This window comes from Strix aluco, chromosome 2, assembly GCF_031877795.1.
Source record: "Strix aluco isolate bStrAlu1 chromosome 2, bStrAlu1.hap1, whole genome shotgun sequence".
Classification (NCBI taxonomy): Eukaryota; Metazoa; Chordata; class Aves; order Strigiformes; family Strigidae; genus Strix; species Strix aluco.
Genome location: NC_133932.1, coordinates 70,048,654 through 70,068,832, shown reverse-complemented (window position 1 = coordinate 70,068,832; position 20,179 = coordinate 70,048,654). Strand labels below are relative to the sequence as shown.

General features: G+C 42.0%; 1 protein-coding gene across 1 annotated transcript in view; it reads right to left on the bottom strand.

Moving 5' to 3' along the window:
* SH3RF3 (SH3 domain containing ring finger 3) overlaps positions 1–20,179 on the bottom strand; it is a 251,240-nt gene that overhangs the window by 67,494 nt on the left and 163,567 nt on the right. The window lies entirely within an intron of this gene.

Here is a 20,179-nt window from a genome sequence, read left to right as displayed (position 1 = left end):
ACAACCCCTAATACTGGAACTCAACTTTCTCGCCCATTTTTGATCCCTCCTCTGGAAAGAACCTACATTTGAAATTCTTGTCCTGCTAATCCCAAATCACGAAATGTCTTTGAGACTGCAGCAGGACCGATCTTACCCCAAATCCATTCCGTAACAAGGGGACGTCCTAGAAAACTTGATATATGATTTAGAGGGATAAGGCTTGAATTTGAATGCCAAACCAGTCAAACATTCCCAGTAGCCCTGCAATCCTGGGTCTGGGAATGCAAAACCTTGCGAGGGCAAACCTTATGATAGCTGAAGGACCCTACCATGCAAGAGGTGAGATGAAATGGTACAGTAAAATTGTTCCCAGGGTCTCAGTGACTATTGACTGTGGGTGCTGCATGCTGAGATAAGGATGCCCCAGCCTCAGTTCACAGAGCTACTGTGCCTGTTTCCCCAGCTGTGAGGAACTGTACTGGAGACAGCTCCAGCTCATCTGGTTTTGAGAGTGAAGGAGGGGGTGTATGGAATACCTCTGTGCACAGAGGCTTGTTCACCTCCAGACAACCTTTTCCCACAAAGGGAGCAGTAATCAAGCTCCATTCATTAAAAATTTGCTGACCTTGATCAGGGAGCCACACTGCTCTCCCCGCCACAATGCAAGCTGTCATGACTTTGGCCTCCAGCCAGACAGCCCATGCAATATGAACTAAAGGAGAGGGTTTTTTTCTTCTTCTGGCTTTTAGATATGACTATTTTAGATATTCTACTTGAGATTTTACCATATGGGCAACAAAGATGCAAACATTAAGCTACCTCACTCAGGACTTCTATGCTGCCAAAATTATCTTTTTATTAGTCTCTAAGTAAACTTCATTTTTCTGCAGAATACATTATGGTCACTTTCTCTCTCCCTCTGTCTCTTGTTGCACATGCTTGCACACACTCACACATATACACACACCCCAGTTCCTGATACATGTGGGTTTAAAAGGGACTACCTGTAAACAGTTTCTACATATTTCTCTGTTAAGGATGAAGGGATACAGGAGAGAAACTGTCATCTGCACTGACTATTCCCACATGGGACTAAATATGCCCTTTATATCCCAATGTGATTTAATGAACGATAGTTTCAATGGGCAGCATTATGCACCTACTTACATACACCAGCTGATATGGAGTGAGGAAAAGCTATTTCTTGTGCAGTGTGGGTCATAATTAATTCTAGTTTTAGTCCAAATAACAAATTATTACTGTGGAACTTACTGCTATTATTATGGAACAAGATAGAAGCATGGGAAATTTAGGTCAGGTTTAAATAATTAACCTTTACTGCATCTCCCTTGACAAATACGCCAGTGTGTTTACTAATCCATGGTAGTGGCAAAATTGTTCTAGCCCAGTTTAGACCTCCAAGGGACACCTTGATACACAGTGGTCACCACAGCAGCTCCTGGGTCGTTGTAGTTCACTGACGGTGCTGTCTTCTGTAAGACAGAGAACAGTAAGTCTTATTCTGCTATTGAATACTCTTAACTTTCTAGTCATTTAGGTCTGGGTAAGGGACTTGTTTCGGACTGATACCTGACCTACCAAAGAGAGGACCTTGCTCTGTTTCTGGTTTAGCAACATACTTCAGCACATACTTGATACTATGGAGACCAAAGTGTCACTAATGGACTAAAATGCCATTCTTTTCTGAATGAGGAAGGATTGCTTAAATTCTCAGTGTTACACACATGCTTAAGTATTTGGAGCCAATTTGGATAAGAACATACAGTTTATTAAGACTTTCAGGAAAACAATGCTTCATTTGCTATGTAAGCTTCTTTTTATGTCTTTATGGAAAGTATTAGCTAAAGAATGGTGCTGTTCAAATACAGGTATAAGATCAGAAATATGTTATTTCAGGCCCCTTTTAAAAGTGAAAAGGTACAAACCCCCACAAGTCAATGTATACCTAATGAAAAAGAACAAATTGGTAAGAAAAAATATTATGCTCAAGGTTTTGAAAAGAACCACTGAGCAGAGCAGAAAGGAAAATTAAAATTATGAATAAAACTTCTTCACAATGTCCCTCTGAAAGACTGAAAATATTGTCACCTAGGGACTGCTAATTTTTATACTTTACGGTTCATAAATATTGAGAAGATCATGCACATCCCTATTTTATGCCTTGCAGAAACTTTGGCAACTTGGAGTTCCATAGCTGATTTTGTGATTAAAATAAACAGTCTGAATTTATTACTGAGTTTTCACTTCAGAGTAGTTACTTTCAGGAAATATTAAGTTCTTATGCCCTCATTAAATTAGTTTTGCTAGTATTATAATTTATGTTCTGAAGCACAGCGAGGTTATTAAGTAAGTAAGGGCATAACTATACAACAGTCTCCTGTCTCTGCCAGGTCCCTGGGAGGACTGCATCTGTGAAAGCATTTTCCTCCCCAAAAAGCAGTGTTTCAGAAAGCTAAAGCAGCTTTTCCTTACTGTTATCCCTACTGGCAAATGCAGGATACAACCTTTCTTCTACTGTAGCCAAGTAGCAAAACAGCCTTTGACTCAAATGGGCGTAGGAGTAAGTACATAACGCTTTGCCTAATCCTTTACATGTTCATTATGTAAGTTTGTACAGTGGACACACAGCAGTTCCAAGGGCTTCCTAATGGGATATCAGCAGACAAACTTGTGCCAAAGGCTCTCCAAAGAAGTCATATTGAATGCATCTATAATTCTCATCTTTTACATGTTTTGTAAATTCAGATTTAAAAATATTTAGAGAAAGCCTCCTAAGTTCTCGATGACAGTTTAAATTCACTGAATAGAAGCTACAAAATCCTATCTCAATTATTCATTTAGGCACCATCTTCTAATAAAAAATAATTAGTAAGGCACAGTTTAAGAGAAAATATTATAGCTAAACCAAAGCATTATTTAATGTTTTTGTATTAATCTCTAACAATCCACTATCGGCTTTTCTAATTAATTGCCAGGGAGGGACAAGCAAATGTGGAACAGACTTTCTGCAAGTGGTTTATCCATTGTGGAAGATAGATTTCTGACACCCTACACGGTGATTGACAGCAGAGTTATGCCATGCACCCAGAAAATACAAGAAGCAGAGTACATGCGCTTGCTTGAACACATTCATGTGCAGCGATAGCTGCAGAAATACTGTGCTAGGACACATCTCAAACTTCAGGTGTCCTGTTCCTCCAGCCATAGGCTGAGGCATACGACTCACTCTCTTTTCCAAAAGCCTGCTAAATAAGTTAGCATGTCCTCAAGGAAAGAGGTCCCTAAAACCATACAGCAGATACCCTTCTTAATAAGGGTCATACATATACACAATTACGTATAGTCCAGAAAAAGCAAGCCAATCATTTTTGTCTACAACACGGTTCCCTGAAAGGCAGCAGTACTTAGCAATCTATTTCCCTGTCTTACAAGATCTTTCTCATTTAGCAGCAATGTCACTTCTAACACACTGAAAGGCCGAAGGAATGTAGCATATTAGAACAGCATGTGCTTGGACGAGCGTGTCATCATGATCTTGCAGAATGAAAATAAATGATGCGTGCAGCAGAAGTAAACACTAAGCCTTGGGTGGTGAACTAGGAATTTTTTTTTCTTTCCCTTTTTTCCAAACAGTTTTAAGATGGAAAATGGTTCGCAGTGATGGAGAAGAAACACATGGCTTGGTGAATCCCAGAAAAATGTGCAGTCTGCTGCAAAGTCTGCTCAGGAGCAAAGCGCAGCAAGTAACCTTATGGAAACTAATGTCCAAATCACTGAGAAGAAAGAAAGTAAAACTAAATGCAATGGCATTAAAAATAGGTGAACTCATCAAAAAGAAGTATGCTTTCTGCATCCCTCTCCTCTCCCTGAAACAACTCTAGCTATCTAGCCTTCAGGTCCAAGAATGAGGACTACCTTACTCTGTTCTGTCATCCCTGAATCTCAGATGTGTTGTGTCTTCAATGTGCCTAAGGATTTCCTTCTCTTTTCTCCCCATCTGTCCTCTATGGACACCCTTTTTCATAATGAAATGCTCATGACTGCACCAAAGCTCCTTTGAAAGCAAGAAATGTAACCAAATACAGCTTTACTCAACATCAGAAAGAGTGGGAGAATCCAGCCTATTTTTACTTATAAATTATTCAGAAAGCTAAATAAAAAGTGCAGTCATGAATTCATGGGCTTGATCCTAATTCCTTTGAAGTCAGTGGCAAAACTCCAGCTGTCTTCAACGGTGGAAGGACTGGTGCCCATCTGGCACCAATTTCAGTACGAGAAAAGTCCCTGTTGGAGCTTGTGAGGAATTTACTGACAAACTATTTTTTTCATCAAAAACCGAAACTCATTGGAACTTAAGTACTTCCCAAGGAACACGTTGGTTTTGACAAGACGTCCATCAGGAAACTGTTTCTCAGCTAAGTCACAGAAATTACCGAGTCTATGGTGGTTTGTGAGTTCCCCTGGGTACCTGGGCTCCTGGTTCAAAGTCCCTGTGTAGAGGAACAGCCATAGGAGACCTGAAACAACACTGTCACTTTCCTAGTAGAAAGCCACCAATTTTCTGGCTGTGCTGAGCCTCCTTCAGTCTTGTTCTTGTTAAAAGGAAAACATTTGTTTTCCTGGGTCCAGGTACCCACCTGCACAATGACAGAAGATGTTGGTGCTGGCAGAAGAAGTTTGAGCAGCCTTACACTGGGCAGCAGCCTGAACAGGAGACCAAGATGGACTCAGGAGGCTTTCAGTAGCAGTTCAGATGTAGTCCTTATGCCCCACTGACAACCGGCAGCTGTATGAACCCTTTACTGCTGCTGCCAGTTACTGCAAGGAAAGGAAGCCCTCTGAAGAAGCTTTGTGCTGAAACCCAGAAATGCCTTCACCTGCAGAAACTTTCACTTTGAGCCAGCTGGACCTCAAAACTTCAGCATGGGCTAAGAAAGATACTGCAGTTTCTGGAGCAGAGCTGTGCAGATCACAAGTGATCCAGAGATCTGCAATATCTGCAGAGCCCACATGCCTCAAGAAGAGCCAAGCCTCATGTTTTCAGAGTTTTCTGGCAACTTTCTGCCTCCCTCCTTAACGTTCCACAAGGTTCCTGGTGCTACTGTTACTTGGGTGATCAACAACACCATACAATTTTGAAGTAATTGAAAATTGACAAGTCAAATACCACCAACTATGGCAGAGGATTTCCTCAAAGTCAGTGCCCACATCAAGCCTGGGAGTCTTAAAGCAAATGGCTTCCAAACTATAGCACATGATCCCAAGTAATTATAAATGGGATTGTGAACCAGGCAATATCGTGCTCCTGTTGTTGCGCGGACCCTTGTCTTCTTGATAGCTGCACTGTGCACACATGCTACCAGATATGACATCATGCTCTTTTGCTCCTTCTCTGAGATTTGTTCCTGGAAATACCGTTCTTGAAAATACTGGTTTTGTAATGTTCAGGATTGTGTGAAGGAAGAAACAATACCATTTTTTTTTTTTAAGGAAAACACTTCCTTCCAACTTAATGTGATAAAGGATAGGGATGAAAGAAGCAAAATATATATATTTGCTGAAGTCCCTTCTGAATTTGATACCAAAAGTGGTCTGGTGGACAATGAGAAAAAGGCCTATGTGCACCTCACATCATCAATGTTCTCTGCAGAAAGCATGAAGCTGGATAAATCTGTGAAGCTCTTGGAAGCTCTTGGAATTGCAGCCCAAGGAGCACATGGGAAAGCCAAAGTAATTTTTCAAGTACTACAAGGCTTTGCCTACGCTGAGCAAGCGAGGAGTCTTGTTGCAGTGATTTACAACTTTGTGTAGAATAAGAAACCCTGTGCAATTGGGGAAAATTAAGTTTTATGTGCTGCAACTGAAGATTACCTGTGGGGAATCTCTCACGAATAAATATACTGCTCTCTCTATCTCTGATAAAGAAGTGAAATGAGGAATGAAAGCAAATGCCAAGAAAATGTTTTGGTTCAATTGCTTGTAAAAGAAAACAAGGTATACAAACTTCAAGAAGACATTAGCACTAAAGGGTTGTGATAAACAGCCTTTGCCCTGTGTGCACTATATTTAGGAAAGAGATATTTTTTACTACACAGTCTTTTGGCTCCTGTTTCCCAAATACAAGACAGAGAAGGATTGCTGGATATGGTACAGGGTATTTGCAATAGAATAACGTCCCATGGGGTTGTATAGTTAGATACTGCATGCATGGAGCTCCTGCTACATCTGGCTACAAAGCAGGGTTACTGGTTGTGGTGGAGAGTTGCAGCACCAGTTCTGGGGTCACACTGCGTGTTTCGCTAGGAGCAGCCAACATTGAAGGACCTTGTCAGCCACCAGACACAACATCTGCTGCATTACTGGAGACCTGTGTCCAGGCTTTGGGTTCACTATTTACTGGTATGGGTAAAAATATGGGTCAGGACATGATGTGCTGCAGTTTCACCCAAGCACCTGATGGCTCCCAAGAGGGACAGTTCTGAGATGTTTCTCTGACATGGGAGATGAACTACATGTGTTTGAGATGGGCAGCAGCACACCAGGATACACAGATTGTCCATGTGACAGGGAGACCAGCCTTCTTACCTATGCACATAGATGAAAAAAAAGGAGTTGTTCTGGGAGAGACATAGCTTGCCAGCCTGAGTTTGCGTCTTGTAGTTGCCCTATTCTGTGGCTATTATGGTGTAAACTCTGCTTGAAATTACCCGCACATTTAAAGTGCCTCCTTCCCACACAGATGTGCTGATGCCTGGTACAACAGCACAGCTCTCTTTTCTCACAGTGGGAGCACCGCTTTGCATCCTTCTTCACTCTATGCAGTGACCAGTTATTTTTAAACAATTTTTACATGAGGTTGTCTTACCTTGGAGACATTTATACTTCTGTCATACTTGTTAAAAGGTGGACAACAGATTGGGATGGCATTAGGAAGCAGTGGCTGTTTGCACATGGCATAATCATGCACATGTCTCTTGTGTAGGAAGCCTGACCAGTAACTGAAGGCTCTGAAAGACAGTCTGTGATATGCAAATGTGTTTTCTGTGCTATATGATGATGTAATTGGGTTCACAACCCTCCCCCCTCATCTTGTGCAAGAAAAATCTGACAAGGCTGAGCTGTGACGAATTCCCTCGACACTGCAAATTCTTGACTGAAAATGGCAGCATTCAGCCTTGCACTCATGGCACAACTGACTGCCCGTCTCCTAGAGGAACCATCTGCAGCCTTCTTTGGAGAATCCGAGATGTTAAAATACGATTGGGTACAAGGCCGAGTCAGAGTCAGTTGTCTCTCCACTGAATGGCCAACAGCTGCAGCCAAGGAGTTCACTGAACTTTCTGGCTATTAAACTAGAAAATGCTATTTGTTCAACTTCCTGAGCTTGATTTTTGGTTTAGGGTAGAGGACACGTACCCGGCACTGTTGAGTCATGCAGTGAAGCAGCTAGTACGCTTCTCTCTTGTACACTTATCTAAAGCTGGATTCATGCTCTGGTTTCTGTCAAAGCCTGTTCTGCCATGGGTGTCACAGCTAGATAAGAGGTGTGCCATTTCTTCAGCACCAATGAGCTTTATGCAGATCTTTTAGGATGTTCAGGCACATGTGTCACATTACTGCAATAAAGTATGATGATTGCTGGCATTAGTCACTTTTATGACATCCATATGCAAATGCTGTTTATGTTAGTATGCTACAACTGGAAGGAATTTGGAAAACCACTGCTCTAGGCCATGCTGTTTGAGTTCTAAGATGGCAAAATTAATGGGCTAGCAAGAAATCTACACAGTAGGAAATCTTTCTGAAAGTGCAGAACACTGGGTTGGTTGGTTGGGGTTTTTTTTCTGTTTGTGGAATTACTCAAGCTCAAATATTTTCCTAACACATTCCTTTCTGAAAATGAACTGCCCTGGGTTGCACCTATATTCTGTAGGCAGAGAGGCAAGTTGTCACGAGGAAACTGAATTTTTGTAAATTGTGACCACATCATGCGATACAGTCACACAGAGAAAATTGTTAATAATACTTTTATTATTTTTGTCATTAAATGCTGAAGAACTCCCACCACAGATCAGAAATCCATTGTGAGAAGTATTACATAAACATAGAGCAGCAAGACAGCTCTTGGCCCAAAGAAAGTACAATTTAAGATGAGGATTAGAGACAATATATAGATATAGACAAAATATACAATGAGACAGTCTTATCAGCAAGATGGACAGAGAATTTTGCACAACATAAATCTTCTGTAGGCATCACAGCAGGAACAATTTTAGAGGAGTCTGGAGGAGCAATTCTGATGCAGATATCTGGATGTTTTTGAAGCATTCATCACAACAGTGAAGAACAGAGCACTATGGAAGAAAATGAGAATCTGAAAAACCTGACAGAGTGATTGGCATCGCTGGCTGATCAAAGACAGGGTTGATCTTTCAATAGTAAATAAAAGACAATAGGTAGAGAGAGTAATGAGTAATCAAAGATTTGCGAGTAAGGGCAAGTTGTATGGGCACTACAGGACAGAAAAGGGCCTCAGAGAGAAAGAAAGAAGTGGCAGCAGATGAGCACCCTGGATGGTCATGAATGAGGCCAGGTCTGCATTTGCTAAGGATGCAGAAAGGATGTACCCATAATCAGGATACGAGATGATAAGAGTTTGATCTTTGTGAATGTTCAGCAATCAGGTTGGCCAAAGACTAGGTAGGACTGCCAGACACATGGATGAATGGAGACAGGCATGAGGATGTGATTCCCATTGGCAATGTCTTTATTACTTGCCATGAAAGTACATTGATCCCTCTTTAACCAGTGACCGAACCAGAACAGTAACATGCTTAACTGACTGTGTACTGCACTGAAACCTCAGGTATGTCTTGAGTGAGAGTTGCTCTATGGCAAAGCAGACATATGTGTTACTGGAGTGGTGTGGAGCTGTCTTTGCTACAACCTTAAACTCAGCCCTCAGGAGTGCTTTTGTGCCCTCAGGGACCCCCATAGGACAAAACCTTGTGCTTGAGACAGAGAGAGCATGGCCCCCAGCAGTAACTGGCCAGGGTTAAACCGTGACAGCTCCCCAGCTGCTGTGGGGCAGAGAAGCTCAATGCCAGTACCAAGAGTTCCCAGACCTTGTTGTGGCCTGGGAGACTGCCAGGAATGGGGTCTCAATCATCTCTATAGCTCTGCTTCTACCCCAATAATTCATATATTGAGGGACATGAAAAACAGGCACCACCAAATCAGTCCAACGACATTTCTCTCTCCTGAGCAATGCACCTATGGAAGTAAAAGGCCTTGGCTGGGAACAGGTAAGCCTCTCTAAGCACTAGACTGGAGCAAGCAGAGAAGATGTTGAAGCCATTATTTCTGCCCTCAAAGGAAAGACACACAGTCCTTCCTCTTGGGCTAGGGAAAGAAAAGAAAAAGGACACAAGAGGAAGACATGCTTGTAAATTCCTTACTCTGTTGCTGAGGTAGAAGCAGGTCAGAGAAAAGGGATCAAGGAGATGACCATCAAGAAACATGCCACTGAGCTTTACTTTCCCCACCAACAGCAAGGCGGGCAGGGAGTGCTCTCCCTCTTTCCGCAGGGTTGCTTTTTTCTCGAGAAACAGTAACACAAGGCAGAGCTGCCTCTTCCCTCAGTGCCCTCCCCTTAGCCACAGGGTAAAAGGAGAATATCTTCAGCATGAATCCACCACTGCCTGAATGATCTGGCGCCTCTCCTGCTTTGTCCCAAGGTTTTCAGAAAAATTCTCTTATGGAAAAATTCTATTATGGAAACCTCTCTCGTGAAATTTCTTGTCAATTTGATTCAATTGTGTCTAAACAGATCGGAAGACTTCAAAGTCAGATTTAGAGCAGGACACTCCCTCCAGCCTTACTTAAACTAGGCTAACATTATTAACCTTGTTTACAGAGTATCTAGTGCTGCTTTGTCATAAAATTATAACAATAAAATAATTAGATAAATTGAGGAATAACCGGGTGGTACAGGAGGTTGCTTGCACAAAGCCCCGCATTCCTCACCTCACCATTTTGGCATGATGGCTTAGAGCGCAGTTCAACAGCAGCATCACCTACAGAGTGTCTGTGGGTGAGGGTTGTTGCCCTGGTCATGTTTTCCTACAGTGAATGTGAGATGCCACATGTCCTCCTTTCTCATCTTCCCAGTTTCTGCCCTGTATAAGCATGGATGTTCATGTGGCTATGCAGTAAATGGGATAATGGAACAGATATGACTGGAAAGTAAAAAACCGACAACAACTTAAATGAGTAGCTTTCAACAGGGTGAGTTCCCTGATCCATCTCAGCACACAGCCACATGCCTGCTAGTCCCAGAATAAGGAAGGCAGAAGGAAAGTGTTGTCACAGACAAGGCAAAAGCAGGACAATCCCATTGGCAGCAGCCCTTGTTTTTGTCAGATTAAAATAACGCCAGTATCACAGCCAAAAATAGTGCAGCAGAACATAAAATAAACAATGGCTGGTCTACTTTGTAAAGGAACAAAGTAAGCAAAAACAAGGACTCCTATGTAATTTCTTCTACAGGATAGACTAAACACAAAGGGGTGAGACTTCAAGAATCCTGTGTGTTCTACAGAAAATCTGAAAAAGATGGATCCCCAGATTAATTCCAACTATCTTCCCCTGTTTCTGATTTTTGTTTTTAATTTGTTTGTACTGATTCCTCCTCTAGTCTTTTGAACTTGGTTTTCTCAACGTTCAGCTCTAACACCTAACAGAATGTTAGAGGATTTGAGACTTAACTCAAACATCTGGTTTTGGCATAGCTAATGACATTTTTACGTTAAAAATCAACTTCACATGTTATTTCTGTTGTTTGAAGCATGCATTCAGCTCAGCCATGCACTCCTGGGTCTCTTTGTGCCTAGAATAAAGACAGTTTGACCATTCCAGGATCTGCCACAATACAAAGTAAGGAAAGAGGTAAAAACAATTCATAGCTTCATCCCATCACAAAACTATTATTCTTGAAACTACTCCTCCTTGAAAGCTTAAAGGGTCAAGCTCAACCATATTTTGTAACTCTTCAGCGTGGTAGAATAATATTTATGTAACATGCTATCTTCTGAAAGTAGAGATCAGAGGGGCCTCTAACAGGCACCCCCTGGTAAATCATTTATGGTGTCACTGACATCAACTGTCCACCCTGTCCCTCTGATGGAGATCATCTTACCCTTCACAGGCACAGCAAAGGACAACACGTGCCTCCATCTCCTCCAGATCCTCTCACAGGCTGCTATTTCAATACCGGATCCACTTTTCTTTGGCACTCACAGCACCAGTGCTGCAGCTGACACATGGAAACATTTTTCCCTTTGCTCAGAGGGCTGTGGCCACCAGCAAAGGGGCAGAGAAGCCTACCAGTTTGCCAGGGACCCTTCCTCTGTGGCTACATTTGGATTGAAGATCTCCACTCTAAGAGTTTTAGGGCACCAGGAATGCTCCCCAAGAAGGAAGTTAATTAAGATGTGCAACATGGACTAACAATGACACTAGGAAGCAAAATGAAGAAAGCCTGTGTGAGAAATAATGAAATCCTCTAGGATTTTTTTTAATTTAAGTGCTAGACAAATCGTGTATCTGTTGACATATAGCTTCTTAATATACATTCATGCATTAGATCTAGGTAAGTGAGACTGAAAGATATTTTATTTTCAAAAGGTAAGAGATCCCAGGAATTCAGCAATGCTGAAGTAAATTTTAGAAGCTGTCAGAGGTGATCAATGGATGGAAAAGACAAAAGCCCTGTTCTCCTGCCTCCTCTAGAGAGAGTGGATTACTGATGATGTGCTCTAGAGCCACCCCAGGGCCCCAGGATAGCGGGGTACACTCAATGGGGAATGCTAATTTCTAGCCCTCGGAAACCTGCACGTTGCTGAAATATTTCACTCCAATGGTTGTGTGCTATGAGGTTGCTGAGCAACGCTGGGAAGTCCAAAACATTTGTTGTCAATTGCACAAGCAAAAGCTAACCTTAAGTAATGTGCTATCTATTTAGTTGGCCCTTCTGAGTAGATACAAGGCCAAAGGGACTGATGCTTTGCTTGACATATTTTCCCACTTGAAACACTGCAGGCCCACATGAACATCTTTTTTTTTTTTTTTGTTGAAGAGACTTCCTCAATACCCATGGCAGGCCTCATCTATCCCAGGAGCAGAATAAGGAAGTAGTGGGTAGTAAAGAGTGCACTTAAGCCTCCCCAAGATTTGCTGTACATGTGCCAAAAAGTTATTCATTCAGGGCTCCTTGTTGCTTCTGAAAGACACAGCAGTTTTAAGGTTCCCTAGCAAAATCAGAACAAACACTGATAGGTGTATGACAGACAGGTACTTTTGGAAATTGATAAATATTGCCTATAGCATCAAAGAACTGACTTGAACATACACACTCTTTGCTGGTGAAATGGCAGGTTTTATGTGTAATGAGCATTGTGGGCCTTCCCCTTTCACACCATGCAGAGCACTGACTCATATCCTGAAAAACCACAGAAGACAAGGAGCAGTTCCCTCTTACTTAGGCTGGTGCTGCCAGCCCTGCCTTCCCCTCCTAATCAATGAAGAAGAACAGGCTCTTCTACAAACAGGCTCATCGGACATGTTTTAGATGTCTCCATTAAGCAGCAATGCCTATTTCTCTCCCTATGAACACCTGGTTGTCTCTCTTGATGGCAAGGGGGAGTCCAGACAACTAGCTCAAATGTAGAGATCTGCCATTGGTCAGATGAACCATACCTAGAGATCTGCAAGGTCTCGCAAAGGATTTGGAAGAGTATTTCCCAGTTCAAAAGTGCTACTGGGGGCAGAAATGTTGTTCTGTTGCTGCCGCTGCTTCTTGGTGTGACTGACCAGCAGGACTGCACATTGGCAGATGCCTCTTTACTTATCATTCAACTGAAAATTTACAGGTTTAAAAGAGAGAGTGGAAAAAAGATGAAAGGACAGTAAAGAGAAAGAAAACACTAAAAGGAAAGAAAATATCAAGCAAGATGCAACAGTTTGTGAAGACGTTTTGTTCTCTTTGTCCCAGGAAGTTGGGGGCATCATCACTAGTGCTTGTCTTGTAACAAAAGTAACTCTGGTACCATAACAGGAGAACATAAACTTTGAGGCAGAAACCAAAACTCAGCGTAGAAATAACAGAAATGAGACACAATTGCACCCAGAACCAGAAAACATGTATTCAAGCACAAGCATAGTTCAGGAGAGTTGAAGGTAAAGGGAAGGGCTGATGGTCGTGCTGTGTGCTGACAGCATGGGGAAGTGGCAGCCCATGTGAAATGCAGCAGACGAGTCCGCAGTCAGTTTGCGCTGGGAAAGATGACAAACAGTATTTTGCAGGGGAAGTGCTGGAAATCCTTGAGTGGACTATGGCTAGAGATCAAAGTCTTGTTATCAGATCAAGAGCAAAAGTCAGTCCATCTTACTTAGGTACCTAACTTGCACGTCAATTTTTGGCACCTAGGAGGCAGCACTTCAAAAATGCCCCATACAGATAGGAAAATGATATATATGTTTTTGAAAGACTCATGAAACGGACTTATTTGCCAAGGTTGTGTGCTTAAATTGGCTGGGCTGGAAACCTTCTAAAAATAACCCTAGAGAGTTATTTTTATAAAATAAAACCTAGGAAATTCAGATGTTACTCATCATGGGATGCGGGTGGGAAAATATTCCTGAATGTGACAGCTGGCCAATTTCTGGTTCAACAGTCCCTGAAACAGTAAGAGGTGATAACAATTTGGATGTGGTTTTGATTAACAGAAAAATTGGTCATAACATATAAATCCAAATAACTTAATTATGAGTTCATGAGTGTGAAAGTAGGCAGGAGGACAAGCAAGAGAAGGACTGTAACTAAAACTGTTAATTCCCAAAAGGCAAATTTTCACAACCTACAGCTATGTCTAAATTTACATGTTGGCTTTCACCGCGGCTCACCACAGGTCTCATGACTGTCTGGGCTGGAGGATGACTCAAAGGTGACAGCACTCCCACCCTATCTCTGTATGCAGGCTTCCCCTCTGTGGCGCCTGCCCGAGATGAACTGTGGAAGAACGTGCTCCCGGATGCAGAGACCACCAAGTAAATCTGCATTGACTTGTCCAGACATAGCCTGAGAGGAGTGAGTGATTAAAAAAGGTCTACAGAGCTGAGGAGCTCAGCTAATCTAATGTAGGGGAAACCTGGCATTTAAGTCAAAAGGTGACAATGCAGCTCAATTTTGTATCCTGAAGATGGAGGAAAGTCTTATAGAATATGCATGAATTTTTACTTCATGAAGGATGATAGAAATGAACAGAAAACTTAAAAGAAATTACTCAAAATTTCAAGAAAAAGAAATTTTTTTGCCCAAAGTCAGGCTAATTTACTTTTTATATAGGAAATTAAATCAAAGAGCAAAAGGTTCTTTTTTATATAAACAAAAGGGAAAATAAGAAATTGAGCTGTTTTGCAGACAAGATGGGCCACAGATTAAAAAGAATATGTATATAATATACATATATCTAATTATATATTATTATATATTATATAATATTGTATGTTTAATCTTCTCCCTTCTGACTGCTAATACTCATTAGTTTTCCTGACTGACATCACAGTTATTTGAAGGTGTGTAACAGTACTTTAGATGAATAAGTTTTATTCACGGATTGATGTGAAAGTAGTAGTAGGTGTATAGGTTCTTACTGAGGTCCCTCTTTTAGCCTACAACAAAAATTCTGCATGTTTTAGTTTGAATGTTAAGTATGGGAACTGTATTTTGTACTCCATTCACATAGAAATCTGATACCAAAAAGTATCTTGGAATATTCTACAATATTCTATGCAAGAGGAAAACAAGTAGGACAAGCTTTTTAGGAACTATAAAGGTGCAGGAATGGAAGTCTTAAAACAATGTAATTGCAAAATTTGAAAATGCATATCAATAAAGCTTTTCAACAGAAATTAGCTGAACACCTCTTAGAGCTTACATTATTGTCAGCTTTACAAGGCTCTTATTCCATTTTTATCTGACACACAAAATGAGAGTGAACAGAAAAAAATCAATTCTGATGATAATGGGCATAATTCTTAACTCATTAGTGTTACACCTACTTACTACTGGGACGAATTTGCTCCTCTGAGATTTAGTAAGTCAGCTTTCCTAAAATCATCTACATTAGTTTCCTTCTACTCACCTTTCAAAAGCCTCCAAATTAGCATTAAATGATACTAGCAAGGCTAAAATGAACCATTTTGACAGTCCTTAAAAATGGAGATTGTATGTTCTTTTTGGAAAGGGCACCAAACAAACGTTGCTGTCTAATGACTGTCTAAAGCTCCTTTTTTTCTGGAAGCATTTCATAAAGGATACTCTGAAAGACACAGAGTATGCTGCCACAGAGACCACACATATGTAAATGATGGGTCAGACACCAAGGTTGAATTAATTATGAGAGTCTCATAGGGACCCATCTGTCCTGCAGCTGAAGGGAAGAACCAGACTGAGGAGAGAGAAAACATAGACAAGAAGTGGACAGGGCAACAATTATCTCATGTTGCTGAAAATGGTCAAAACATCTATTAGCGCTAGAAATACACACACGCACACATCTGAGTTTTCAAGAATATAACTGTGATGAGTGCCACTGGGGACACCATGACATTTGGAAATGGCTAAGATGGGAATCTGCATATAGACTGAAGGCCAGACTGGGGGCCACACTACCAGGAAAGTGCTGAAGAATGGCAAAGTCAAGCAGGTGTATAGACTGGGCTATGGGAAAGGCTTTGCTCTCTTCAGAGAGGTTCCCTGCATTTCCTCCTGGAAACCTTCAGGTCTTTGAATTAGCTGAACACACAGACACACACTAAATTCTCAGCCATTTGCATTCATCTGCAGGCTAACTAAAGGTTACCCTCAGCAAAGTACATAGTTACACAGTTAAGGACAGATTCTGCTGGGAAGATGGGTCTCCGTTACACTACACAACAACCACAGCTGGGATCCTGTAAATGTGCTCAGGTTCCCCTTTATGGGTTAAGCTGTTTTAGGATGATTGGTAGATCCAATGGTACAGCACAAAATCGTTAAATGTGGTGCTCTGCTCTGCAAAGCTAATTTTGGAATGAAAAAATCATTGTTTTCTTTAAGAACTGCATTTGGCTTTGTATTTTATTTTATTTTTTCACTTTTGGCTGAACTCTTTTTAAACACTGACTTGCAAGAATTCTTTTCTCCCGGGACTCTGGGGAGTCTTGTGGATCTATGCTGCAGGGCACTGAAACCATCAGTTCTGCCCATTCTCCTCCCTCCCTCTTTCTCATAGACCTCCTTTCCATGTTTTTCCCTTTTTGACTTTGAAGAACAGGAGAAGATCCCCATTACCCAGCTTCACCGCTCTGTAAAAAGAATTTTAAAACTCCCGATATTACTTAATCACAGCTTTCAGTGCCCCTGCTGCCATAAAACATTATAACAATGGGCTGGCACTTCATCAATTGTAATTTGCTGATATTACAGTCACAGTAGTGCTCGACATAATTGCCTTGCTCTACCACTGACTCGTAAGGCTTCTTGATCTCGGTCAATATTTCTTTGCACTGGGGGTTACAGTCAGAAATTTTGGTCTATCAGCTCAGCTTTTTTTTTTTTTTTTCTTCCCATCTGATCAGGATGCGTCCCTCCAAATATTGAGCACACCATTGCCCTCAAATTTAATTCCCAGACATTTAAATCTATTAGGACACACTTTATTCTTCATTATTCTCAATTTTACACATAGCAGCACAACACTTACAACTTCCAGAGATAATAACAGCAGTTATTAAGAATGAAGGAACTAGCTTGAAGACAGTAAAATAAAAGAAATTTAGTTAGGACTTTGAATTTCTTGCAGGTCCAAAACCCCTCCCAGCAAGAATATGACTTCAAACCATACAGATTATTAATAAGATGTTTAATTCAGGACAGAAGGCACCTTGAGAATCAATTTGATTATGTTGTGTTTTTCTGTAGACAAATTAAAACATAAATTATCAGCCCAAATGACTTCTACTGGAGATGAAGGACAGCAACAAAATAAGAAAAAAATAATGCAAATTCTCCCTGACAGAACATACTGTGTCTGACTCATTCTGTAAAAGTCACCATTGTGAGCTACAAATATTTCTTCCTTATACGACTGTAGCTTCTCTGAGGTTGGGACAGAGGTGACACTACAGAAGCAGGAAACAGCCTCTCTGCAGAGAGCTGTCAGACACAGCAGGCATGCAAGCACCCTTGCTGGACACTTGTAGGGAATAAAGCACAAAATCCATGCCCTGTTCCACTTACATGGCTATATGGACAATCACACTACAGACTTTCTAAAACACTGCAGGGAGCAGATATATTTTGATGTCTTCAGCTAGTTTTTTGTGCCACTGCTTTGTGACACCACAGTGTGGCTCTAAAAGTTGCCTTCCCAGGCAGAAATCCCTTCCAGAAGTGGACCACTCTCAGATGCAGTAAGCACAGGGTGGAAAGAAGATGAATGAGCCTAGGGAGATGCTGTAGGCTTTCACATGGGCCAGCTGACAAGCCCAAGTGCTGGGAAGCCACTGGGGTACTGATGAGGAATTGTCTGATAGCCCAGCAGGACTGCAGTACACCTATCCTTCTCATCCCATTGTGATTTATGCATGCAAACGCTTTGTAACAGAGCACTTGCAAAAGACTTTCTTGAGAGCATCCATGTGAGTACAACAGAATATTGCCAGGATGAAGGGTCACCAAAGGGGGGGGGCCACAACAAGGATTATATCCCATTTGTAGCTCTGGCATGCTCAGCTCTAAGATCCTTGAAGTGATTCGCTTTTTTTCCAATGCTCTGGCTGCCGTGGCAAGGGTAAGAGCTCTTGTCTGGGCTGTGGGAGCAGCTGAGGACATTTGAGATGAGCTCCAGGCTGGAATTTGCTCCATCCCGAGTGCAGGGCTTTGGATGCCATGCAAAATCCCACGTGCTTTGGCCAATCAGCTCACACAAGTGAAAGGCTACTGTAAGAGTTAAGCTTTGCTTATTCTGCACATTTTGCCAAGATTTTGAAAAACCACTTAATGGACTTGGACAGACTCAAGGAGTGTTTTTAGATTCAAGTACTACTTTTTAATGGATTTATTTTATAAACATTGGCATTGAGATTTTCAAAACTTCTTTGGGATTTGGCCTGCTGATTCCTCTTAATTTTTAGTGTAAAGTAACATCTGAAGCTGGCAACAACAGCAACATAATTGTATAACTCCAATAGTTGCATAAGCTCATCTCACATGCAGAACAAGGCCTCCATCCACCAGGACATGGATGAAATAGGTGGCTGATGTTTCTGTCTCGAGGATCATTTCCCTTTGGCTTTACGAACCATAGCACAAATATTATGCCCATGTCACCCAAGTGTCTAATTTGAAAAGGCCTTTCAAGCCTCGAGACTTCAAATTTATATCGATAAAATATGTGTGTGTGCATATATATACAAATATATGCATAAGTATATAGCTGTATTTATTTTACATACATCTGTGTATTAATATATATGCACACACACATTCCTACGTGCATTCTCCTCCCCTGGTGCTGGCTACCTGGCTGTTTGCATCTCTTTAGAAACTTCCAGCATTGCTGTTCTGACTCTGCACAGCACTACCTCCTGCTCCTCCATGGCCCTCTGGGAAGTGCTAGGGCTTGGAGAACTTCAGTGAGACAATATCACACATGTTTTCAATGGGCTCCTCCTCTGAGGCTTCGAGCCCTTCACCCTATTATAGAATCATGTCACAGAATGGTTTGGGTTGGAAGGGATCTTGAAGACCATCTAGTTCCAACCCCCCTGCCATGAGCAGGGACACCTTCCCCTAGACCAGGTTGCTCAAAGCCCCGTCCAACCTGGCCTTGAACACTTCCAGGGAGGGGGCAGCCACAACTTCTCTGGGCAACCTTTTCCAGTGCCTCACCACCCTCACAGTGAAGAATTTCTTCCTTATATCTAATCTAAATCCACGCTCTTTCAGTTTAAACTATTACCCCTCATCCTATCACTACACTCCCTGATAAAGAGTCCCTCCCCATCTTTCCTGTAGGCCCCCTTTCAGTACTGGAAGGCCACTATAAGGTCTCCCTGGAGCCTTCTCTTCTCCAGGCTGAACAACCCCAACTCTCTCAGCCTGTCCTCAGATGGACACAGATACCTATGGGTGGGAAAGCGATCAGGATGCTGTATGGTGCATAGGCAGTGCAAGCACTTACAGCCTGCAGGTAAAACTAGAGCTGGGGAAAGGTGGTGGGGTGCAAAAGTGGCTGGCTGCACAGAGGTCCCCAATTCACTCTTTCTGCAGCAAAGTTCAGGACAGTAACATAGCATTCCCCGGGGACAAGAAAGAGAAGGGAAAAAGAATGAAATCTGGGAGAAACACAGCTTTCTCATTTAATCACAATAAACTGAAAATGTCTTATGTATTCAGAATAAAGGAAAACTAGTCATTAACTTATGTGAGGCAGCTGGTTTCCCAATAATGGCTCCTACACATTCTGGTTTTAATATTATTGTTCTTGTCAACTGTGGGAATGCAATGTATATTAATGATGGTTTATTCCAAATTGGTCATTGTCAAAGTTAATAATTAGGTAGTCAGGCACTAATTATCTCTATTTTGTCTCAAATCATTAACTAAGAAATCTGGAGAAGTAATTTTGGAGGCAGGCATCAGAGCCACATGCAGTAGGGCGGGCTCTGCTGTGGGCACAAGAGACACTTCACTCTGGAGAGCAGCACCAGCCTACGCCTGGGAGCAGAGTCGGGGTGATATTGCTCTGAGTACTGGGTGCAGAGCGGCAGCACCTCGAAAAAATACATACATGTGTGGTGCCCATCTGTTCTTTGCACCTCTGGTTTACCCATGAAGGAGGAAAGCTCCTTGAAGGCATTATGTGGCACCTGGACAACAGAGCTGCTCCAGCGGGGCCACCACAGGCCACCACTGCTGCCTGCAGCTCTTCTCCCAAACAGCATCCAGCTGGATGGGCACCAGCAGGAGGGCACAGCGGTGGGGTGAGGTGGCACAACGGGTCTGCTCGGAGGACGTGAGGTCTCAGCATTTACTCTGAAATAAGCCTCCTGTGGAAATGATGGCAGGGAA